Below are 25,276 nucleotides of genomic sequence, written 5' to 3'. Positions count from 1 at the left end.
TGTGCAGCAGGATGGTTGTGAATAAATGACTTTTGGATCAGCTGTTGATCTTGGTTTTCACCTCTTGGATTTAAAACCTTGGCTTCTTGTTTAGTGAATGTTAACATCTAGGTTTAGGTTATTCTTCAGAGAAGAGTTAATTTCCTCAGTTTCTGAATTAATTGTTTTCTTTAGGCTTCGAAGAAAATATATGCAGTATATGCCTGTATCTATAAATGTATGCATATGTGGAATTTTTTTACATTCAATTCCTTGAGCAGAATAAAATATCAGTCTGAATATAATTTACCTACAATAAAATGTCACTAAAACGTGCATAATTTAAAGCCTACTCAATAACACAGTTTCTTAGCATATAAACTGCTGTACTCTTTGTTTCAGTAGTTGAGATTGCCTTAAATAGTCTTGGTTGCATTAACCTGATATCAAAGTCTTTCGTGCTGTAGTTTTGTTGTCGTGAACCTGAAGCAAATGTTATACTGCTGTTTTTTTGTTTTTAGGCTTATTTGCTCGCCTACGTGGTATGATTCAGACGAACAGGAAATTTTCATCTTGTTCCAGCAGCAGCTGTAGTGGAGTTGGTATAGAAAGCAGTGCTTGTGTTGCAGTAAGTCCGCTGCCGTGTTTTAATTCTTGGGGCCATAAGCTGGGGTAATCCTCAGCCTCTTTTTGCGCATGCAAGGGGGCATGGCAGAGCTGGAGGAGGAATGCTGTCATGATACAGATACATGCATGGGAAAGAAGGTGGCAGAAAAGCCTTGTAGCATTGCAGACACTCACAGCAGCTTGACCCACACTGTGGTTTTGGCCTAACTAAACTACATGTGGAAACAAGCAGGGTGAAGGAGGAGACGTGGTGCTCTGGTTTTTAGAATAACCACTGAGAGGTACTTCTCTGTGCCCTGGATAAAGGTTGTTTTCTCTGAACTTTTCCTTCCTCTTGTGCTTGCCAGCACACAAGACCTGCGAGCAGTGTTACTGCAGGCTGGCTGGGAAATCAAACCTGCCCAGCGGTTTGGTGCATTCAACTCCAGACGCTATACAGTTGCTGCCCTCCAGTGGGGAAACAGGCTGCTTTCCGTGCCCTCTCAGGGGCCTATGTTGTAAATTTTTGAAATGCTATACAGAAATAGGTTCTTTTGCCTGCTCTCTGTCTAATTAGCTTTGAAGCTTGTGAACAGCATAGGTATGTGAGGCAATGTAAAGATGCTCCCAATTAATCTAGTGTAGTCTTTGTTTTGCAGTCATCTGCAGTATGTAGCAATTCTACCTTAAAAATATTTGTTATTTCTTGCCTTCATACAAAAGGCCTCATCTGATTGGGTACAACTCTGTCTTCTAGGACAGATGATTAATTTCTCTTTTTTCCCTCTGCCTGTCTTTGGCACACTCATATTCTCCTTTGCAGTCTGATACCGAATAGGCCAAGCTCTTGTCTTCTCTTGGATTCCCCATGCCACACATCATCCTCTATCCTTTCTTCGCTTCTGTTTTGATTTGCACAAGCTGGCAATGATATGCAGGAGCCCATGTGAGATCCTACTGCGCCTTATGCAGTAAGTTCCTAATAGAAATAACTCTTGGTACCTCCTAGGATTGTCATTTCCTTTCAGTGTTGTGTGGTATGATGGCCTGTACGCTGGCTGATGTGGCTAATTAGTATGCTAACGCATTTTTTCTTAAATCTGTTTCAATCCTGAGCCAGCAGTTTATGGCAAAGATCTGGTCATGTATGCTCCAAATGTAATTATAGAAAGCTCAGTTTTGGGAAGGATCGCTGGAGATCTCCAGGTCAACCTTGTGCTCAAAGCAGGGATAACTTCAAAGTTGGATCAGGATGCTCAGGGCCTTTTTCCCTTTGAGTTTGGAAAATCTCCAGTCTGAGAAACCACAGTAGTAAATTTTCTCCAGACCTAAACCAATACCTTTTGGCACGACTCAGTGTCCTCTCTCTTTTAAGCCTGACAGTCTAGAAATCTCCATCACCTCTGGCAGAACTAATAATTATTATGGTGTTCTATCAAATCTGTACTCATTTATTTTTATTGATATAAAAGTGATATTAACTTCAATTCTGTCACCTCCTGTTTGATTGATGATAGTAACTAGTATGAAAGATGTTCATCTCTCAAAAACAGCACACTGTCAAAAGCCTTTTGAAAACCTAGTAGGTCAGTGCCCCTGCTTCTAACCAGTGCTTTACTGATCCAATCAGAGATTTCTGGTAAAGTAGTAATGCAAAGGTGTTTGTGTTTTTTTGTGTTTTTTTTTTCCTTCCTTTGAGGAGATCACGGTAATTTGTTTTACAGAACTATAGTGATGTAAGCCATCTTTACATATTTGTCACTTTGCAGGCAAACATAGGTTCAACATGATATGAACTATAGTATAGCCCAACCCTACTTAGACAGTTGACAGACTGGACAGCTTAGTCCGGTCACTATAAATTGTTTAAGACTCATTTCATTGCTTCCTGAATTTTTCTAGACCTCAAGCGTTGCAAGCACATCCTTAGAAGTGGTGAACCTCAATCCCAGAAAGTAATCCCATTTCTCAGAAATCTCCTGGTCTTCCATTATTGTTCAGTATGCTCCTCAGGGGGGTCGGTGTGGTAAGTCATTCCTTCTGCTATTACTCAGCAAGGATTTCTTTTTGGCCAGTCATACTCAAGAGTTGGCTTAACCTAAATATGAAATCACAACTGTTACTGCTGTTTGTACAAGATGGAAATTAAATCTATTACTGATGAGAGTCAGATGAAACAGATTGCTCTGGATCTCCCACACTATTGCAAAGCAGTTTTCCTTTCTCTTCAAGCTTTTCTTAGTTACTAAGAATAGCAACTTAGAGCTCGGCATACATTTCAGTGTATTTTATTTTAAAGGAATTAATTTATATTGAAAGTGCTTTTTACTTCCAGAAAATTTAAAGTAGTCACAGTCTTTGCATCTTCCCCTATAAATATCTGTTTAGCTTTCCCAGTTACCACAATTATAACCCAGAAGTTCCCGTGAGGTTATAATAGACTGACACATCTGACTCATGAGAGAAGCAAATCACCCAGCTCTTGTGGAGAAATACTTATGTTCATATTCTGCCATTCCATTGTTTTGATGCTGTAATGATTTGAATCCTATATCCAAAGTTTTTGCTGAGCAAATACCTTTTAAATAAAAAAGCAGTCTATTAGCCACCAATATTAACTTTGACTTCAGCTTGTGCTGAGCTCTGTGTTCAGTTCTAAGTACCGTATGTCAAGTTTCGTTCTGTATTTACTGAATTGACCAGGATATTAGTAGTTTGAAATGAGAGAAAACAGAAGAGAAATGCAAAACCTCACACGCAGGCTTGCTGAATGCTAGTCCAGGTGGGGCACAGCTGCAAAAAGAGTTGCACACAGCAACTCCAGACGTGCTGTGGCCCGCGGTGTGCAGCTATCAGTTATCAGGCCATGCCAGAAAATGGGTATCTGCAGACACTAGGAAACTGCACGGTGTCAGACGTTAGTGCTTGTTAGCAGGAGGCCCTCAACAGCCCACAAATATAGGACAAGGTGCATTTTTTGAGTGTAAGCTGTGAGAAGCATTTTTGTATTGTATACTATCAGTGAAGTAAATTTTTTCAGCTCGCTGCATTCTGAACATTTTTTTTTTTTTTTTTTTTTTTCCTTCAGGATTTCAGTCCTTTAATCAGTATTTTCAGCCTCTCATATTTAAAATGTTATTTTCTGGTGGAACTTTTCAAATGCACAAAAATTGAGAAAAAAATCTGCCTTGTGCTGGAACTCTCATAACTGACCAACTGATTAATTCTCCTCCCTTAAATAGATGGGTTTTTTTTCCAAATTTGCCCTGTGAAAAGATTCTTTGGGGCCACTTTGCATGATTTACTTAATAGATGAAGTAGGCAGAAACACTCCTGCTGTCATTAGCCTTGCAATTCAACTTGGTAAATTTGAACAATCACTTTGTTTGACTGTCATTTGTTTATACTCAACAAGAAATCTCAAATTTTGTCTGACCTCAAAATGAAAAGACTTCTGAAAATCAGTGTATGAGTTACCTAATGAATACCAAAAAAGGGATGGGGTGTTGGAATTCACGTATTGTATTGCTACATCTTTGGTTTCATCTGAAGAGGAGAAAAATATGAAATAATCAGCAAAAGCAATGGCTTGTAAAGCAAAACTTGGCAATGATCTGGTATAAAGTGACAAAGCTTGTGATAGTGATGGCTTTTGGTAACATATCAAAATTAGCTTTGGTGGCCCTTCGAAACTTTTCTGTATGAGTAATGCAAGTGGTTTGCTCTACACAGGCCATCACGGCTCTCACCTGAGTCATGCAATCTTTCTCCCTTCTCCCCCTGCCCTCTCCCCTCCCATCCAAACTCTCTCAGAAGTTTCATTTGCTGATTTTGTCAAACTTGCTGAGAAGCGTTACTATTTTTTGAGTAAGAAAAAAAATACATATTGTTCCTTCACAACATAGGCAGAAAAAGGTCTGTAGGTGCAATGTTCTGTTATGGCATGCACACTGCTTGCAAATGAAGTAGAGACTGTTACAGCCATACAGGTATTTAGTATAGAGAAACACAACGGACTATGCTAGAAAAGAGAGTTTGAGTCACATTTGTGCTGAAGAGATCCCTTATAGCCAGATCATGAAGAAGGCTTCCACAAACTTAGACGAACAAGTAGAAGTTGAGCTTGAAGTTGAGTTTAAAGTTCTTCAAATTTGCTCATCCATGTAGTGGGGGATGAATAGGAATACAGTTTTAGAAGCAAAAGATGGCACTTTCTTATTCTTAGAACCCCAGCAGCTGGTTCTCTCAGAAATATTGCAGTGATGACACACACGCACACACAAATTCTGAAAGCTGCCAATGTGAAAATACAGACTGTCAACAAGACTTCACTTAAAACCATTAGCTGTTTCAAGTTTTGTTCGATCTGACTGCTGTAGTGCACTCTCCTGGGATTCTGAGGTGGCCTGAGATTAGACCTCTGAGGAGAGCAAAACCCAAATTGAAGTTGGAGCGCTGGTTCCTCAGATTCCAGCTGCCGTGGGGCAGCTTGTGGGATATCTGCTGCTGCTTCTGCTGTTCGATCACAGCTTGTACAGGGCAAGGAAGGGGTTACCAAGCCTCCGCAGGTAGATCAGAGCCCTTATTCTTGTTGCAGCCACAATCCAACTCCTTGAAACTGGACTGTAAAACAGATGCAGCCTGGCTGGGAGGGCAGCGGAGAATCCCCAGCGGAGAGTGGTGCGAGTCAGAATTGAAATTAGAGATAACTTGCCCTCTAAGGCTGTATTTTGTGGTAGCCTTTTGCAACTGCTTGCAAAAGGGGCTGAAGCCCCACCATTTTTCCAGGTTCACCTTCCCTTGCTCCTTAGCTCATCTCCTCTTACCACGTTCGTTTCCCACAATCCCTAGATCTGCTCAAAAATTGGAATATGTACAAACAGGGAAGCAGTAAAAAAACCTGCTGACCAGGAAGCATGATTTCTACCTAATTGTGCTCCAGTCCTTTCCCCTCTGCCTCCCCCCTGCCCCCAGAAAATAGCCATGATTCAGGAAGCTTCTGCAGTCTTTTAACTTGTTGGTGCTGTCTAGTGTTACTGTAATGTTAAAGCAAAAGCCAGAGGATTAAAGAGCTCTGAAATCCTACCACTTTAAATACATAACAATTTTATTAAAAAAAAAAAAAAAGAAGGATAAGAATAAAACACGTCATGTACTTTCAAAGGCAGGGCACTTGGTGAACACACGCTGTGCAGGCTGTGACCACAACCTGTCCTCTTGAGCAGAGCAACCGCTGTGACAGTAGACTGACTTTGCTGCTGCGGTTAGGTGTCCTGGCTTGTGATACGTGAGCTCCGTCCAGGATTTCGGGTTTATCTGTTTAATTTGCATTGCTAGGCTTCTGCGCAAAATCAGTGTGTCTTTTCTCCTGTCTGCCTCAAGGACTGAAGTTGTCGACTAGTTGCAGATTAATAGGGACTGCTTAGCGTTATGAGTCCTGTCCAAGGTTAAGCCCGAAATGAACAGAAGCAGTATTTATATTAAGCCTTATTTTACATTTTATTTTACCATTCTACTTCTATTGAAGTTGCAGGGCCTTCTTTTGTTTCCTTATCCTCATATAGGCACTAAACTTCCATGAAGTTGTCTTCTAATCTTCTTACTGATAAGATTAATGAAATTATTTGGCTGTGCTGCGCAAGGTGGTTTTTACTCATCTCTGTCATTTGTATGTGGGTTGTACAGGTGTGCCTGTTTGGATCTTGTGGATAGGATTTTTTCTCCCTGTCTTCTATCAGGTGTGGGTGGGTAGCCCCATTTTCACTCTATATTTTGCTTTTAAACTGAGCAATAACTAGTATGTGTTCTTCAGGCTGCAGAAGTGGTCTGGGAGCAGCTCGTAAGTTGTATCATCACCAGGCGCTGCTTGGAGTTCGTGCCATACAGCATACTCCATCCCACCCTTGTTAATCGTCAGTGTGTCTCCTTGCTTCATCTGAAATTATTTAATCTGCAGCATGACTTAAAACAGTGTTTGAGAGACAGTAATGTTGGAAGTAGCTGACAGCAGTCGTTTGCTTTTCCAGCTGACGGTGCGGATCTGCTGCTGTCCCATGGCAGTCCCTGGAGCAGGCTGAGGAGCATCTGTCTCCAGAGAAAGCAGCCTGTGCAGCAAGGTGCTTGCTCCTCTTGCCTCCTAAGGGAGCGCATTGTGCTTAGAGGAGCCTTAGCCATGATTTAAAGTGGAAAGGAAGATGAGATATAGTTCAAAGTTGTGTTTGTAGCTGGTGTTTTGTAAATGATTAATTCTTGGATTGTTTCAAAGGCCAATCTTAAAGCGTAGCCTGCCTTTCAGTCTAGCAAAAGGTTGTCGCATTCTGCGTTTAGCAGTAGAGATCTGCAAATAAGATGTGTTCTTTCAGCAACCCTGAAAGAGCAGGGATGCAGTGGATGGGAGAAATTGTGAGTAGAAAACTTCTATTTAACAGGTACAGGGCACTGGCTTGTGACGGTAGCTTAGCTTCCTAATTCCCTTGAGGTAAAAGCTGGAGAAGACATCACTACATTTTTAATACAGGATGTAATCCAGTGTTTTCAAACACTGATAAACTGAACAATAAATATTTCACATCTTTTTACTAAACGTTGATTTCTGAAACATTTTCATGAAGTCTAATGTTAAGGTACAAATGCCCATTTAGACTGCACAAAGTTGGTCTCTGCCTTGGGGAGGAAATGAGGGAGAAAATAAGAATGTCTTGTTTTGAAGTTTTAATGACAACAGTGCTGTTCAAATGAAAAATGATTTTGATTCCAGTGATGTGTTTGACATACATGGTACAAGAATTCAGAAGGTTTTGTAGAGGTTTTTCTCGGGATGAGTTGAACAGATCCTGCAGCCACCCACAGTAGCAGAGATAGCAGCTTCCAGTAGCTCTCTCTGTTGGTGCAGGAATGCTTGCATCTTCATGGAGCATCTTCCAGAGCCAGTGAGGATGGTTGGAGCAGGTGGGTCACCTTGTCCCCACCGGAGCAGGCGGCTGGCTTCTCCCAAGACGGATGCTCCCCCAGCCTGCTCCGGGGACTGCCATAAGACCGCAGCAGATCTGCACTGCCAGCTGGAAAAGCAAGCAGTCCTCCAGCCTAAGTTTTTGGCTGTAGTCTGCAGTTCAGACTGACCTTTTTCTTGCAGCCATGATCTCCCAAGTACTAACATTGAACAGAGAAATTACTTTCAATACATTTCTTAAGTTTAGTGAGTTTTGTATTTCAAAAGTTGTTGCCTAGTCTCAAGACTGTACTATTGTACAATCTCAGTTTTGACTTATTTTTAAAATAGTTAAATGAGAAATGTAAATGTTTAAACATTAGCTACAGTGAAATCGCAAAAAAATAAGGTTCAAGCCTAGATTCCCTAGAAGACATTTATGCTAATTGTACTTACATAAATGATTCTTTGGACATTAGTAACATTCTTTTCTTAGGTTACTTTTTTATAGCATGAATATTGTGATCCTGTGAAAATAAGGAGTGGCATTAAAATCTTTTGATTTTGAAATAATGCTGCTTCAGTATTGAAATTTTATATTTATTAAAGCTTTAGGCTATCATAAATGAAACATCAGCACATTGTTAATACAATTTTTCAAACTTAGGGAATCACAAAATCAAAACAGAAATGAAAAATTTTCTACTGATATTATGTGAATATGATGTCAAACCATTTTTAGAAAATAATTTAAATTTATAATTGGTCCTGAACAGTTGTGGATCTTTGAGTATGCTGGAATAAGTGCTGAACATAACCCTATTTGATACTTGCAGCAAAAACAAAAGCAGTTGAAAGCTTAGCCATTGTTTCACTGAGTGGCATCTTAGTTTTCATGTGGCTATTGACTCGATTCCTGTTGTTGAATAGCTACTGAATTTGCCTAGCTTTTAAAACATTACTGAACTTGGTTTCAGTTTATTGCCAAAAATTACCTTTTCTGAATATGTTTTTTTTTAAAAAAAAAATGTGATGAGGGATGGAGACTCAATTGAGAGAAATGCAATATATATATAAAAAAAGACATGCTGTTAGACCTAGATAACAACAGCTTAGGACACGTGAGGACACTGTAGTCTTTATTTCAGATTTCTATGGAGCATAAACTGTCCTTAGTACTTTTATCAATTTCAATATGTATGTCCATTTTTTCCTGAACAATATTTTTTTTGTTATGACAGTCAATTGCTATTCTTTTCTTAATTTATTTAAGAATTTTTAAATGAGCAATTCAAAAGGGAGACAGGGGTTGTGGTTTTGATCTGGAGTATTATTCCATTAATTCAGTGTCAGAAATTAAAGAAGATATTATCATAGATGTAGAAATTGTTTTTTCTCTTCTAGACGGAAAGACATTTTCCAGAGGGAAACCCAGTTGCAAGTTGTGACTTAAGCACTTTGCATTGGAAAAACACCTCTCATCTCCTATGACGGTATAGTTTTTATTTATTAACAGCTTGTCTTGAACTGGAGGCATGCTCTGCTATTGATCACTTTGGAAACTGATGAGGATGTTTTGAAGCAGGAGAGATTCTCTCTTTATTCACAGTCGGAGGAGAAGATGGTGTAGAAAACCACCTAGAATGCACAAATGTTAAAAATGAAAACCAGCCGAAGAAAAATTCCAATCAGCTGAATTTGCTTAGGTGCTGGAGTGTGTTTGCATTCAGTTGTGACTGTGCAGAGGAATGCATGTATAGCTCAGGTTGGAAGAAAGGTTTCTTTCAGTTATTTGTCTTCATATCGTATTGAAAGCCTGATGTAAAATCATTTTAATTAATGAAAGCTAGCTCTTCTGCTGCTTAAGAATGAGTATAAATTAGTTCATAAAATCATGGCTGGCTCACCATGAAAAATATAACATCTTAGTTTTTTCCTTGACTTTTCTGTGTGAAGTACTTTGAAACAACTCACATCTGAACTGAGCACAAATGAGCTGCACAGCACAGTTGGCATTTCTACCTCTAAACAGGATTGTTTCCAATAAAGCACTTAATTACTTATTTTTAGATAGAAGTTGATTCCTTTTTAAGGAATTGAAACAAACTGGTACATTAATTGTATAGTGGTTCTGTCTCTACAAAGGCCCTGCTTGTTTAGGTCCCTTAATGTTTTTAACATTTTTTCTTGTGTTCAAAGAAAAAAAAACACAATTTTTCTTGTGTTCTGTAATAACTACATAGTTCTTCCTTTTAATTTTTGTAATTAAAAATGTTTTACCCCATTTCTGGTTTTTGTCCAGGAAGACGCATAATTTAAAAGTAAACTACAGAACAAGCATAACAAAGCAAGGAAATGTTAGGTAAAGATTAAGTCATGTTATGTATTTTTAGAATAGTTAATTTGTCCCTGTGAGTCACCTGAGTATAATTAGATTAAGCGAAATTTTGCACAATTACAACCTAGTTCTTTTAAATGTAATCTCAATTAGATTTTTCTGTCAATGAAGAAGAAAGTGAAGTCTGTTCTTTCTTGCTCAAAATATTGAATCAATTTGGCGTGGTGCTAAATTGCTTAACACTTATTTAGAATATGTTTATACTTGGCTTTGCTTAAAACTCTTTATTTTTATGTATGTAACACAAATACATTCTGCTATTTTTATCAACCCGTGAAAGTGAAAATCTGTTTTCAAATGCCATCCTCCAGATTAGATGCAGCCCTGAAGTGTTCTGTAGTAATGTAGTAAAACTGTTCAGATCTTTCATTTTGAGATGAGGGTTTTCATCTTTCCTCTCCCCAGCTTTGGCCTCTAGACTTCAAGCCATTTTTCTCTACCTTTGGGCACTGTTGATTTTATTGGATGTATCAGTAGCTAGTAGAAGAAACATTGAATTAAAATAATTTAATATAGCCTTAGTGCCTTTTTTTATGACTGATTAAGATGGAGACTGTTTTCTGCCTAATGGACCGGGCGCTCATTCTCATTTTCACTGATTGTGATGGTACTGGAAGGAAAAGTAAGTTCTTCAAGTGGTAAAGCTGTTACAGTGCTGCTCTCCTACAGTTTTATCTGTTGTTGCTCTGAGCCCAGTCCCCTTTTCACCCATCCAGTTCTCGTCCTGGTGAGCCTGTTCTCTGACCCTTCTGCTGCCAGAGAAGCTGAGGTCATGGAGCCTCATTTCTTTCAGGAGATGTAAATTAAACAGCTCTCCTAACCAGCTTACATAAATTGACGTGAAAAATGATCTAGCTTGAAGGAAAGGACCATTTTTATCCTTACATCACTTAAATTTACTCATTTGTATTATTTTCACTAACTGCCAGAACCACGTTGCTTGTTATGCAACACTGCTCTTTTGTGGGTAACCTATGTAGCTTTTCCTGACATGCTTTTGTGCCTTTCATATTGCACTCCTATGTCAGCTCAGCCTGCGGAGACAAACAGCTCAGTATGCAATATCTAACACACGTTTAATTAGGAGGTTTCAAATTAAAGCAAGCCACTTAGAAAGGCAGCAATATTAGTTGATAACTGTAGCTTCGGAGTTAGATATAGTCCTTAACTGCTTTTAAGGATGGAGATCTTCATTGGTTACAGAAGTCCTACAGTCTTCCTACTTTCTCAGAGATGAAGATCTCAGATTTTGCCTGGATCGGTTTCTCAGTAGCTGTCTTCTAAGGAGGTTATAAAAGGGCTGGCAGTTTGTGAGAAACTAGAGGTGTTGAATCATAAGATGTGAGAAGCAGTCCATGACATGCAGTTGCAGTTATCAGCTCTCTGATGAAATTCCTGTTGTCCAGATAAAGCCTTGAAGCATTTTCAGTTGAGTTTAAAAAGCTAATATTTTTAGAAAGCCTTAAAGAGGCTAGGATAGCTCCAACATGACAGCATATTCTTCAAATGGGTTTCAAGTATCCTTTGCTGCATTGAGAGAAATCACTCTGGGTGTTTCATAACTTTTTGGGTAAATTCACTATTTTTTTTGCTATAGAAATGAATTTTTTGAAGTCTTTTGATTTCCATTTCTTTATAATATTTTTAGTGATTGGAGTTATTGGCACTCGTACCTGAAATTTCTAAAGCTGACTGGGTAGACAAAGTTGTAGGAAGGCAAGCTGGGCAAAGCACTTTTCCCAACTCTTTCATCTGTGGGTTTAATGCATTGTGTGTTTTTTCTGAAAACCTGGTTACCTATGAGAAACGGATCGTGACCAGTATAACCAATGTTGGGTATAACTAGTGTTTTGATGCCCAAATGAGGAGAGCTGTGGCAGATGCTACCTAGCTGCTCTACCTAGCATCGTTTGTATTTGTTACTACTTAGTGTGTTTTTGTTTCGGGGATTTTGTTTGTTTTTGTTTTGTTTTGCTTTTTAGTTGTTATTCCAAAGCTGTGATGAAAAGGAAGGATTCTTCCTTGGCTTGCTTTTTAAGTCTTTGTTTTAGCGTTGTCTGTCGTACTAAATTCATATTAAACAGTCATATTTTCATGGAGGAAGCAATTGCCGATAACGTGATGCATACATGCATCTTTGAGACCTGTGCTGGAAGAAACGCTTAAGAGAATAAAGATTTGTAGACTAACTTTTGCATTACTGGTATGGTGCTGCTGCAGCACGATGCTGAGCTGCTAGGAGGAGTTGGTTCTGGCACTCAAATACCAGTTTGCCTTGCAGAAAAAGTGGCTGAGACGCATGTTATGACTTCAGCCAAGTGCTGAACTATCAGAGTACCACCGGACAGAACCAAGTAGGAAATGTGGAAGATTAGAGGTTTGTCCCAGGCATATGTCTATGCTGTTGCGATGTCCACATTGAGGTATTTTTCCTTTCATTACTCGTTAGTGTCCATGCAAAGACCCAAACCATAAATCCCCTAGATAACTTTAGTTTCAAAACTCATTTTCAAGGGGATCTATATAGGACCAACAATGGTTTTGGAAAACTATTATCTATAGAAGCTAAAACCTACTCTAAATAGTTGCAGCAGAGGGCCTGTCTCTGACAGTGTCCAAAACTGGATAATTAGGGATGAGTGTAGGTACAGGCAGCCATATGATAAGTTCTCTGAATATTCTCCCAATCTTTGGATATATGTGGCTCAGGGCCTTCCTGAGCTAAGGGATTGCTACATAATTAATAAGCCACTGTGCATTTCTCTTCCATAAAGCTGTCTGGTTTCCCTTTGAGCCCCTGTAAGCTTTTAGCATCTACCAGATCCCATGGCAGAGAATTTAAGAGGTCACCACATTACATGAAGAGCCACCTCTTTCTGTCCTTGTGTGGTGTGGGGATTTTTTTGGTCTTTTCTATTGTTTTTTGTTGCCTGTAGTTCTTGTATTGGAAGAGGACGTAAACTACTGAGCTGTATTTACCCTTTGAAATATCTTGATTGCACTCCGTTAAAGGAAGATTGAGTATTTAAAAGGGATCATGACTATCTGCGTCGCCTACTTGTTTTTCTTTTAGCCTTTTTGGCAGACTAGTAGAAGTATGATGACTTTGATACTGCTTGCACACACGTATCTTTGTTCCTATTGCCTATGGAGCTGGAAGTGGCGTGAGTTTGACTGTTTCCTTTGTGAGCAGCAGTGTTGGACAAAGTCACCTGAAGGAAGTACCAGAAGACCTGTGCCAGAGATCAAAACCCAAGAGACCCCATGGTGTGGTGCTCAGATGACACCGATTAGGCCAACAAGTAGAAGTGGAAAATGCAAGTCAACAAGACCCCACATCCACTGGTAATAGCCGTTTTGGCCTCTAGCACTCATTTTTTTTTCATGTTTTGTCAAAGGCTTTGTTGGCAAGCATGGAAGTTTTTTGCTTTCTTTTCTGACCTCAGGTTTCCCAACACTGGGACCTCATAAAGTTTGGAAAATGTTTCAGTTCTGTTTAGTCAAACCATAAGAGGGTGAGTACTTGTTACTTGAAACCCTGTTTGACAAAATAATTACAAATAAACCATACTCTCTGTGGGCCTCTAATGCAAAGTCTTGCCACACATCTGTGGAAAGTTTTCCACATGTTCTGGATAATTAGTTTCTGGAAAACATGCTATGTTGACATGTGAAGTCAGTTGGTTTAGCAATTTCAGCTCGTTGTGAAGAACTGAGTGTACTGAGTGACTCTATGGACTACCTCAAGGTCTGTGTCCAGTGTATGTGTATAAAGTGGTGGGATGTAAAACCTTGTTTTTCCTTTGGAGAAGTGCAGTTCTTGCCTCTGGCTGCCTGGACAAGTGAGATAAAATATGAGCACCCTGGAATATACGTATTAACACACGATCAAGTCTGCATCTGGGTTTAACAGTATGATCAAAAAAATGAGATTGCAGCTTTATTGGTAATAGAGTATTTTTTCTTTTGCCTGTCCATTGGTAGTTTTAATACACGTTCAGCTTTCCTTTCAGGATTTTGCAGTGGAGGTTGACTTGCAGGTGCCTCTTGCACATCCCTGCAGCCTCAGCGGTGGCTTACCATTTTCTTAGATGGGGTTGGGTTCTAAAACAGCTATCTTTTACTAATAAAAAAAATTGATCCTTAGTTAAAAATTGTTAGCAGTGTATTGTCTCAAAATTGATCATAATTTTATTTGAAGCAGTGCTAACAGAATTAGCAAAAGTTCCTTAAAAATATTTCTGTGGGTGTGGCCTCAAATGCTTGAATTTCCAATTGTGTTCTCATAGTTTATATTTCATATTCTAACTGTTTGAAGGAGTTCTGTTGTGGGCATGGGGCTGCTAGGGTGGGAAAATGCTAATGGAGATTGGGATACAGTATTTATAGTGCGCTGCTTGATAACTTAATGTGCTTGAACTATAGTCCACCCAGTTCATGGGAAGCTGACTTCAGTTGACACTGCACAGAGCTTTCTACAGATCTTCTTCCTGCTAAGGCTAAAATAGTGTTGTTGTGTTTTTCTAGATTTTTGGTGTCATTGGAAAATGCCACCACAAAGTATTGGGAAATTTAAATGTATTTGAAAAAAAAAGACCAGCACTGAATTAATGCCATATTTTAGTACAGGGACTTTAAGTATGGCATTGGATCTTTTCTTGTCTAACTTGACCAAAACATTTTAATATATAATATGTACATTCATGGGTTGGTCTTATTCAAGACTATGTCATGCACACTGTACAGCTTGAATTTAGTTTGCACTTAGTGAATGTTTTTGTAGTGTACCAGCACCCTCTTATGGGCAGTGTAACATTATAGAATTTTGCCTTTCAGCGTGGAAGGATCAAAATGCACACTGTAATGGGTGTATTTTATAAAATAGAGGTAAAGATGGTGTTTCCCCATGCATATTTGGGCAGAACGTAGCACTTGACTGACATAGTCTATTATTTTAGAAATAGCTTTTTGGCTTGCTGAATGTAAGGACCATTGTAGAATACCATATCTTCACAAAGATACATTCATGTAAATATTTTCTAATAACCAGGAGGTTATTTGTAAAAATGAAAGCCGTTCTTTTCCTGAATCTGCAGCAGAGCAGGTTATATGTATTTGTGGAAATAAAAAGGGAAAATTTCTCAATATCATGTTCTTCCTTACCCCAAATCTGCCATTTGTTTTTCTTCCTCACACTGCCGACAGCTGAGGGATTTTCTGGTTCTTTGGAGACTGCAAGATGATGTCAGTAGTATCAGGAAACTGCTGCTTTAAAAGTTTATAACGTGAGCTGTCGCTATATATAAGGGTTAAGATATATCGACCACTATAAGTAAAATTTAAGACTTAGAAATCGAACAAGGGGGTGACTCTAGATTCGTTTGCAGGATATGCTGGTTGTGATAACACGTAAGTTGCTTTGGGTGTAAGCTACTATTGGCCAAATTTCCTGATGATCCTTTCTGCTAGAAGATGCAGAGAGATTGCAGGTGGGCTTCTGTTAAGTAGCTGCTTAAAGCTCTGTGATGTTTCTTGCTAAGCACCTTCGGTCTTTATTTTTGGAGCTGGGGATGTCCTGGATTCTGTTCTTCCCCTCTCTTCGCAGGCATTGCAGGAGAGTGATTGATGCATTGGTAGTATGTGTTGTTTATCCTCATAAAACTAGAATTTTGTCACTTTTAAGGTCAGAAGTTGCCAATGGTAATGCACTTAAAAAGAAAAATAATACTAATAATACTGTCTTCCTTTTATTTTTTCTTTTTTTTTTCCAGGTTGCAGAATCAGCATGTATTTCTGATAGTTAACAAGGTAAGCAGATCATATTTCCAAACATGTAGTAAGTCTTTTTTTGATGGGTGCACTGTAATTGCAAGTTGGAGGAAAGAAAATTTCTATATGTGCTGAGAAAATTCCTCTTAACTTTTAAAGAGTCAAATAGTAAAAAAAAACAAAAAAACAAAAAAACAAAAAACAAAAAAACAAAAAAACCCCACATTTGTACAAGAAGCTTTTCTAATAAGATTGAATCAGAACAATCTAAAAATTTAGAATATAGTACCTTAAAATACCTATTCCTTGAAATACCTACAAAATTTACATATGCCTCTGAACACAAAATATTATTTATATATAATCCATATTAATACATTCAATATGAAAAGCTGAGTTTTAAGAGTTGAGAGAATGAAACCTAGCTTGGACCCTCATATATTGCAGCAAGTAGTACCTGTGTAGTTATTTTTGGACATTTCAAAATGTTTAATAAGACTGTCAGAAAATACATGGTCCCTGATGTTTCTATTAAGTAGGGCATCTCTCTTTCAAAGTTTCCTAACACTTTTAAGATTAAGTTTTTATATCTGTCTATTGCTGAAAATGAGTTTTCTTTTTGTTTTGTTTGGGGTTTGAGCAAAGCTTGGTAACTCATGGGAAAGCAGGAAATATTTGCTATTTATAAGACCACTCTACCAGCTTGACTTTTCTTGGTATTTCTTCCAAGGGAACCTATTAACCACTCTTCTCTTTAGCACTGCTGGATAGCTACAACTGTTACCTTTTAAATTATGATAAAAATGCTCATGTTCCTTGGAGAGCTAGGCTGCTCTGTTTTCCTCTCTGAACTGCTACCACGTTTACCAGCAGCACATCTTAAGTGTGTTGCTGACAGTCAGGGGTATTGGAGGTGTTTTTTCTAGAATAATAGGAACATGCTAGTGTCTGTTATGTAATGCTGAGGACCATAGGATTGGCAGTTAGTTTTAAACAACTATAATTTTTATGCTTAAAATTAGACTTCCCATGCTTTTAGTTAGCCAGCAAGAAGAACACCTGTTGGTAGCTAAAGCAAAACTTCTTAATAAATTTACGTTTAAAAATTCTTTGTCATAGAAACAACTTTGATTCTAATTCTGAGCCAGATTCCAGTCTTTCTGGTATTTAGCAGAGCACTGGGTTTTCAGTCTGTAGTGTAACAGCAGATGGTGCTGTTAGAGTGTATTTAAATCACCTGAGGAGCTGAACTGCTCTGATGCTTCTGCTCCCGGTGCTACCTGGGCTTCCTGGGGTGCAGCCAGGAGTTCTGCACACACTGGGTGAGTTTGCTGCGCCGAGCAAATGTTCAGGCTGTAATTAGTCTACAGGAAATTCTAGCAGTTACTACTAATTTATATGCAGTCTCACTGCAGTATAGAATGCAAGAAATCTTGCTGTTGGCCTGCAATACTATCCTAGTGCTCAAAACTGGTATGAATTGCATGTTGAAGGAGGGGGAGGGAGGGATTAAAAATATACTGTGTCCAAATGTATCTTGAAAGAGCATATAAAGTTTATAGTAGTCTCCAAATACCTAAGTAAATCAGACTTGTAAGGATATTTTAACTGGGGCAGGAAGACTTTTCAGGTAATATGAAACAAATATGTAGCAAGAACCTTCTTCCTTCTGTGATCACATTGTTTCAGTCCTCTTTCCCAAACAGCGTTCTAACTCATATCTGATTTGAAGCAAATCTGATACATATAGCAATACTGTATGATAACTTTGCCTGAGTTTTGGGCAAAGTGCTGGGTGAAGGAAGTATTTTGCAGGTGCTTTGATTGACAGAAAGGACTACAGTATGGCCTCAAGCTTTTGGATACTAGAGCATGTAGACAGGAGGAGACTTCATAAATGCCACCACGCCAGGAGCTTCAGGTTGAACTTGCAATATTTAGCCCCCAAAATCAGTCTACCACAAGCCACAGATCTAGAGAAAACTAGGCTGGTTTTGTTCTAGGGCTCTACATCACAGAAGAAAACACAGGAGCGACTGAAGTTTTCCACTGAGTCATACTATTGAGCTCCTGTTCTCACTTGGCTTAGTTTGTCTTTGTGGTTTTGATCTAGGACACCTCAGCTGCTTGGTGTTCCTGTATTCCTAATTTAGTGATGCTGATGAGATGGAAGTACTCAAGATGAGTAATTATGTAAGAAGATTCCCTCCTGCAAATTGCTTGTTCTTTGGAGTAAAGGCAATCATGTTTCCCTTTGGTGCCTTTGTGGATACTGCTTCTGTGAAATACAGAGATTTCTACAGGATTTACTGTTCCCAAAATGCACGTTAAAACTGAATGCTACATTTTTGTTCCAGTTTGTAGTGTCTGCCTCCTTTTATTCAGCACTTAACCTGCTTTGTTCTACAGTCTTTGCAGACTATCCACAGTATATTTACTGACTGATGAATATTCAGTGTTACGCCGTTAACGGCTGAACGTTTTTATATCTTAGAGCTGTACTGTTAATAGTGACCTACTTGTATTCATTTGAAGATGGCATAAGTTTCTCTCTAAAGCACACTCTGTGCTTTCCTTACTCAGTATTCAGATCTTAGAGAATCTATTCATGTTTTGAAACCCATCATCCTTCACTGAGTTGGCTAAAACTATCTCAGATCTTCTTCCTGAATCTGATATCCCAGAGTCACTTTGCTGTTTTGAGGAGCAGTGGTCAAGAGAGTAGGTGCTACTTTGGAGAGGAGAGCTTAAACTGTCCTACAGCTGTGAGCTGGAGAAATATTTTTTCAGTCTTTGATCTGTCCTGTAAACCAAATATTTGACAGGTTAAGACAGGTAAATTAATTCTTTAAGGCAACATCACTTTTAAATTTTCAATAAGAAATGTGGCAATCCTTCGCTGGGAGGGAAATAGAGATCTGATATCCCTTTCGTTTTAAACTTTTAAGGCTGAGGAGATTGTTCTTGTTATCCAACCTTAAAAAAAAAATAAATCCCACAAACAACCAAACTCTCAGTTGATCTTTTCACTTAGTCAACTGTGGATATATAATTGCTCATTTCAAACAATTCTCTGGTATCAGAAACAATAAAGTTGCAACTAAGAAGCCTATGCAGATTTGCACTGCCCATATGTCAGCTGTCCTTAGTTAATTGTTATACCTTGACTGCTTCTTTGCTTGTTAACTGTGTTTATGTTGTGAGTACTTCTCGTACTGAATACTTCCAATGCTCAAATACTGTTGCATCCTGAAGCTTCCTAATAGCCACGCAGTGCAATGCATACATACCTGTGGTGAGGAAAAGAAGGTGGAGAAAGTCTCAACAGCTGGAGGAGTTATGGTAAAGGCATTTGGAAGGAGTGAGAGTCTTGCCTGACTGTTGAGAACAATGTTTCTCAGGCTGTAGTTTGCAAACAGCTGGTGGATTGTGGCCTGTGTTGATCTCACAAATAAGTTAAGAATTTCTGCATGTGTTTTCAGAGATACAGGTAGTTTCTAATGTGTGCCGTAATCAGAAGATGGCTTGTTGCTCTGTATGTCTGCTTGTGGTAACCAGCAGTGAGCTTCGTTCAGTTCTTTGCAGGACAGTAGATTTTCTGGTTGGGGGGATGCCTTGCCAAAGTATTTGAAAGTTAGAATTGCGTGAAAAAATTGTGGCCCTTAGTCCACCTGAACTTTCAACTTTTAAATTTCCTTTATCTGTTAAATCAAAGTTGTCAGGGACGTTCTGTCCTTGCAATACCACTAATTGAGAGGGGCTTTCTGGATCTAACAGGGATCTAGGAAACTTAAGTAAGTCTCACCTTGGCTTTCTGCACAACAGAATTTAAATTTAAATTGCATTTCTCAAGCAGTGGTGGTTGATGATGCATTATTTTTATGGTCACTTCAACTTCCATATGTCCAAATTTTTCTTATTTGAATGTATGTAGAGGTGAGGCTGTGAGAGGTGTGCAGTTAAGCAAGCTGTATCACTAACATAGCAACAGGAGTACTGGAAAAACATGGCATGAAGGGAGCTGGTTGGTCTGCAGCTCAAAGCAGAGTGAGAATGAAGTGAATATAAGCACTAGAAAGAAGAAAAAAGTGTGTGAACAGACTAAGACAATGTGTGGGTTTTGAGGGTGAGAGTGTTGATTGAGTTCTCATTCCAGGTTTGTATTTTTTAACTTCAGTTCAAGAGAGTGGGTCTCTCTCTTTCTCTATGTATCAATAGTGTTTCCCTCAAGGCTATGTAGATTGTAGCTACCTCACCCTCTTTGCTCTTTCCCCATCATGCTCACCTTAATGTGACCTGAAGTGTTAAACTTTGCCCCCAAACAGTAGTTGGTGATGAAGAGGACTTCTGCACGTGGGTGTAAATTAGGTGTGGTCAGGTGGGAAAATGCTGCGCTGAAGCATAGCTTGTGTTCCATGCTGACACTGGGAGTTGAGCACTTCACTGAGGTTTTCTTGATTTCTACCTTAATCTTGCAAGGATCTTCCAGACCTTTAGGGTTTGTAAGACAAGACCCCTATAGCATTGGAGGGCCAATGTCAGACTTTTAAATGAGACTGTTTCTAGTTTTGGTTGGTTTGGGAAGCAGGTCTTAGGTGGTCAGAAGCACCACTCAAGCTCATCATGTTACTAAGCTTGAGTGTTGCTTTTGTTTAGTGATATTCTGCTAGTTCAAGACACCAGGGGCAATGCATTTTTCCAAAAATGCAAGTCTACCTAGTTTTCAAAATACAGTTTTCTGTGAAAGTCATCTACCAGAGCTTATTCAGTTTTGATCATTTGTCATTCAAAGAGCCAAAGCCTAAATTATTGAGAAACAAAGATCTGTGAGGGCAGATGCAAATGACTGATCGGGGAAGTCAACTCACTGTAGGACTGTGATGAAAAAACTTGTGGAGCCCCTTGGTTAGGTTATCAGATCATAGTGCGATTCAGGGGGCCCCCATCTCATGCTGGAGAATGATTTCTGTCCTGTAAGGTTTTAGCTGCAAACAGGATTACAGGTTAGCTGCAACCCTTAATCTGTGCCATTAATCCATAGGAGCAATATTTGCATTTCAGTTGATTACTTAAACTGGAAAACGTGATAACATCACATTGCAAAATGTGTTGTTTTTGTTTACAAAAAGGCTAGAAAATGCCACAGTTACTATTGACTTTGGGAAGTCTGTTATCAAAACTTGACATCCACACCCACCTGTGAAAAACTGGGGACTGAAACATTGCTCTTTGAGATTTGCGTATTTCTGTATACCTGTTATACACAAATATATTTTGTGCCTATTTCTAGGCATTGTATGAAATGCATGACTAAGAGCATGAGAAATTAGAAACAGTTGTAAAGAATGGTGAAGGAATCTTAATTAACTGCATGCAGCGAAGATATATAACGTTTTCCTCTTCTGTACGCCTGGTATTTCTATGAAATGTAAAAGGCTGATGCCAGGCCAAAGAGCTTCCCTTTTCTGTTTATTTTGAAAGCGAATTTGCCTTTCCACGGCTGGCAGCGATGAAAACCGGTGAGTGAGGATGCCTTTGGTAATGTCATCTGAGGAAAACTGTCCTTCCTTGCCCGCTTTCACTTTCAAAAATATATCCAAGGGTTAATTGTCACATGTGCCCCTTGCGGATGGTAGCGCTCAACTGCAGTGTTTATTGTACCGTGCAGTTAATCCTGCAGTTTGATGAATGGACCTTGAATAGGTGAAGAGAGCATATAGTGGGGATGTAACACAGGTTAACTCTTGTTGCTGCTGTGACTTGCTGGAATAAATCACTGCATCTATATGCCGAGTTATTAAGAGAGCTAGAGTGAGATATAGCATGCTGATGACCTGACCTGGCCGTGGACTGTGGCTCTTGGGCTAATGGCATCTCTCCTGACTGCGACTTTCAGCATGGGGACTTTCTTCAGCGTTGTCAGACGTCGCTATAAAAGAAGGCGTAAGAGACGTTCTGAGAGGAAAGGTAGTGTATTTTTAATTGCTGTACTGTGAAAATGAAGTACTGATGAGGTTTCTTAAATGCGCCAGTGTAAAGATTTTCAGGTGGGGTTTGAGCTTTAAGTACTAAATGAGACTTCAGTGTTGTCTATTTGGATTTATAAGACAGAAGAAGCATTTTGAACAGTCTTTCAAAAAATACATGAAATTTCTCTGAGCTGTAGCTTTGTGTTTTTTCTTTTCTTCCTTTTTTTCTTCTTCCTTTTTTTTTTCTTCTTCCCCCCTTTTTTTTTCTGTTGTCTTTACAATATTATTTGTTTCATCTGTCAGGTTAGTTTTTTGTATGACGTTTAATGGCTATATATACTGTTATTAACACTGGAGAGTTGCTAAGCATACAGAACTTCCTATATGACTTGTATCTAGTTTTTCTTCAATGATAAGTGTCAACCAAGATAGATATTAAAAGGGTCCTTTACAACTTTTCATGTAGTGAAAATACAGAATATTGGAACAAAGGAAACATGAATTATATCTCTGTACTCATATAGTGTGTGTGTGTGTGTGTGTGTGTGTTCTATCAAACATTTAGTTAAAACCCTTTCAAGTAGCCACTCGGGAAACAAAACCAAATACTGCCAAATTGGCTGTGTTGGCTAATACATTTAGAACTACTTCTGGTGTTTTCATGCCTTTGCAAATACTCTATGGAATACAGAGACTTCAGGAAAGTAAGAGGTTAAAAATGTAAACTTAGTGTACTTTTTAATGACCATTTAAATTAGCATACAGCATAGTTTTAGATGTGACTTTTTTTTCCATGTTTGGCATCGCTGGTGTATAATGCATTTAGAAAAGCTTGGGGTGTTTTAGTTGTTTTATAGTACTGCTTGTATTCTAAATATTATAGGATATGTTGCTATACAGAATCACTTAGCTATGGTAATTGAATTTAGTTAATAGCTGGATTTTGATTTGTCACACTATATTAAAAAAAAAAACACAAAACCCTCTGCTGAACCATTAGAGTGAAAGCCTGTATTTATTTTACAGCATACTTGAGAGAAAATAGGTTTTTTTTGTCCCAAGGATCAGACTTTTTCAACAGTTCTTTTTCCCCAAAAAGGTTCTGTATGTGCACTGACTGTCTGGACCCAAATCAGATAAGTAACTAAGTAATTAATATTTATGTCAGTTGTTCTTTATTGCTGTTTTTTTCAAAGCTTGGTAATCTCTGAGCACCAAGAGCAACAATTAACCTTTTTCCCTTTATTTTTATCTTTTTTCCAAAATTAATTTTTTTCAAGTGCTCTTAAAGGCTACTATTCCAGGTGTCACTTATTTTAGATGAGGTTATCAGGAATAAAACTGAATATTTTGATTGCATCTCCTGTTTGATGTAAATGCGCTGTTTCAGTAGAGTCCTTTATGAAATTTGTCATTGGTCAGATGTCACTAAAAATTCCTGAATGTTAATTCTCAAGGAAAGCAAAGATGTTATACCTGTAGGATCTCAGAGATTTTTGAGCATCTGTAGCTGAATATAATATTTATGAGCAATAATAAGTTTATCTATTACTGCAGTTTTACTGCTTTATTAAATCTGCTGTAATACAAGTTTAGAAGGTCAAAGAAGTCAGAAACACTGTTTCTTCTTCAAAGTGAAGTCACAACTGAGTTGTTAATGATTTCAGGACTGATAAAGCATGCCTTGACAGAAGACGAAGCTGTTTTCTGTAGTGAGAAGCTTGAGTTCAGATTCCTTTTTCTGAAAAACCAAATCCCGATTTCTCAAAACATGTTTTAGCGCTGTTCTCCACAAGATCTGTTCTGTATGGAAGGGCATTTTAAGATTTTTCTTTATAGCCCCATCCTATACTTATAGAGGCTAGCTGAAAAAAATTTTCATGGAGTACAGTGGGAAAAGATAGGAAGAGAAGTCTCTTAATCAAATGTGCCTAAAAGGTGCTAGGACATACTGATTCTTTCTGCTCTAGCCAAGTACTGTCTCTTATGTTATACATACTCTGTTTTTTTTTTTTTGTTTTTGTTTTTTTTTTTAACAAGGAAAAATAAATGTTATTTGGACTTCTTAAGTAAGTATACTTTGTAGAAACCTTAACAATAATTTTGTGATAGGAAATTGCTGTGCAGGAGAATACTGAAAGCTTTCTAAGATTTTAGTTGAATATCTGCGATGAATTCTACAATGCATTTTTTCAATTACAACGGCTTGTAGCAATCATCTGCCTCTCATTCTGTTCTCTGATTTATCTGATTATTGTTACTTTCTCCGAGAATGGTTTAATCTGAAAATTGAGTTGAGATAGTTTTCTCCCTCTCCCCCTTTTTTTTCCCTTGATACAAACTTATACGTAGCACAGCCCTTTCTTTTCCCTAAAGTGTCCATGTAGTAAGTTTGTAGGCATGCTCTTGTTGCTTTGCACCCACAGTTGAGGGCCTTGCAGTCTTTGTTGTGTCAAGGGTGCTGCTCTGGCCTGCTCTTTGGTAAACAAGCTTCTTGTTAGTCCTGCAAAGCAAAAGAGCCCAAGCATGACAAGCTTCTTGAAAGCACTATTGCATAGAAATCTTTTCAGAGAACCCTTTGGATAGTATGAGTGTTCCCAAGCAGTGGTGTTGGGTAGCTCTGTGGTAGCCATGTGTGCAAGGTACCCAGGGGCTGTGTTTAGAACTAATGTGATGGGTGCTGGGTCAGCGTTTCTTCTCTGTATGGGCACAGAGGTGCCCGCCGTGGCTGTAGCACCTGCAGAAGATGTGATAGCATGCGAGAAAACTAAGTTTGGGATTGCCTCTATTAAAGGACAGTGGATTCCAGGAGTGGGTGGGGTGTGTATGTCACTATGTATTTCTCCTAGAGCTGCTGGAGTGTCTACCTCTCAGCCTTCAAGCAGAGTTTCTGAAACAGTGGTGCTGCAGAATCTGTCTTGGCATTGTCTATGGCCATAAACTCTGAAGAAGAAGGAAGAAGCAGTGAGTTCGTTGACTTTAACCCTTTACTTTCCCTCATTGCTCTCAAGTTAGTGCTCTGGGCAAAAACTAGGTCTTGAACATGTCTGTATGCTCTAGCTGGAGACCACGCTAGGTTGTACCTCCCTGCAGCCATGTGCACTTCCCAGGGGCTTCTGCCAGTATGACTTCGCATCCATGGTGCTCTAGACAGAGGAGAGGAGAACATCTCTTTGTATTTAACTTCAGAAAAAGTCACCAAGGCCAGAAGTAATGGAAAAAAATTGTCAAGTCAGAATCTACCTAGCAAACCCTCAAGAGGCTTGTGTTTAAAGTCAAACAAAACTGTACAAAACTTTAACCTAATAAATACCTAAGCTATAAGCAACATTTAATTGACAGCATAGATGAAGGTGGCTATGCCAGTTGTTTGGCTTTGGCTGCAGACTTAACTCACATTTTTGTACTTGCTGTCCTGAGTTCAGTCAGCAGCAAATGTGAGCTTTGAAAAAATATCTGCTAGTGGTTTCTTAGAATCTAGATGGGATGTCATCTCCATGCTAAAAGATGAACATAATTGGGCAATTAGGCATCTGAGGGTGGTAGTTGAAAAGGAAGGTTCGTCTGTATTTCTCTTATTTAGATGTAGACTTACTATTTGAATCAGCTCTCTGTCTCTTCTGGGAA

At 38.7% G+C, this 25,276-nt stretch overlaps 1 protein-coding gene across 5 annotated transcripts in view; it reads left to right on the top strand.

The window, feature by feature from the left end:
- ADARB1 (adenosine deaminase RNA specific B1) overlaps positions 1-25,276 on the top strand; it is a 95,954-nt gene that overhangs the window by 13,899 nt on the left and 56,779 nt on the right. For 2 of the 5 annotated variants that reach the window (XM_062579328.1, XM_062579325.1), the window contains exon 2: positions 15,683-15,719. The exons of 1 other annotated variant lie outside the window; for it this stretch is intronic. The gene's annotated coding sequence lies outside the window, so the exon portion shown is untranslated. Of the gene's footprint in view, positions 1-531; positions 608-13,104; positions 13,257-15,682; positions 15,720-25,276 lie in introns of those variants that run through there. 2 more of the 5 variants (XM_062579327.1, XM_062579326.1) reach the window with 2 other exon arrangements.

The sequence above is a fragment of the Rhea pennata genome, chromosome 6 (genome assembly GCF_028389875.1).
Source record: "Rhea pennata isolate bPtePen1 chromosome 6, bPtePen1.pri, whole genome shotgun sequence".
Taxonomy (NCBI): Eukaryota; Metazoa; Chordata; class Aves; order Rheiformes; family Rheidae; genus Rhea; species Rhea pennata.
This window is presented reverse-complemented; position numbering and strand designations above follow the sequence as displayed.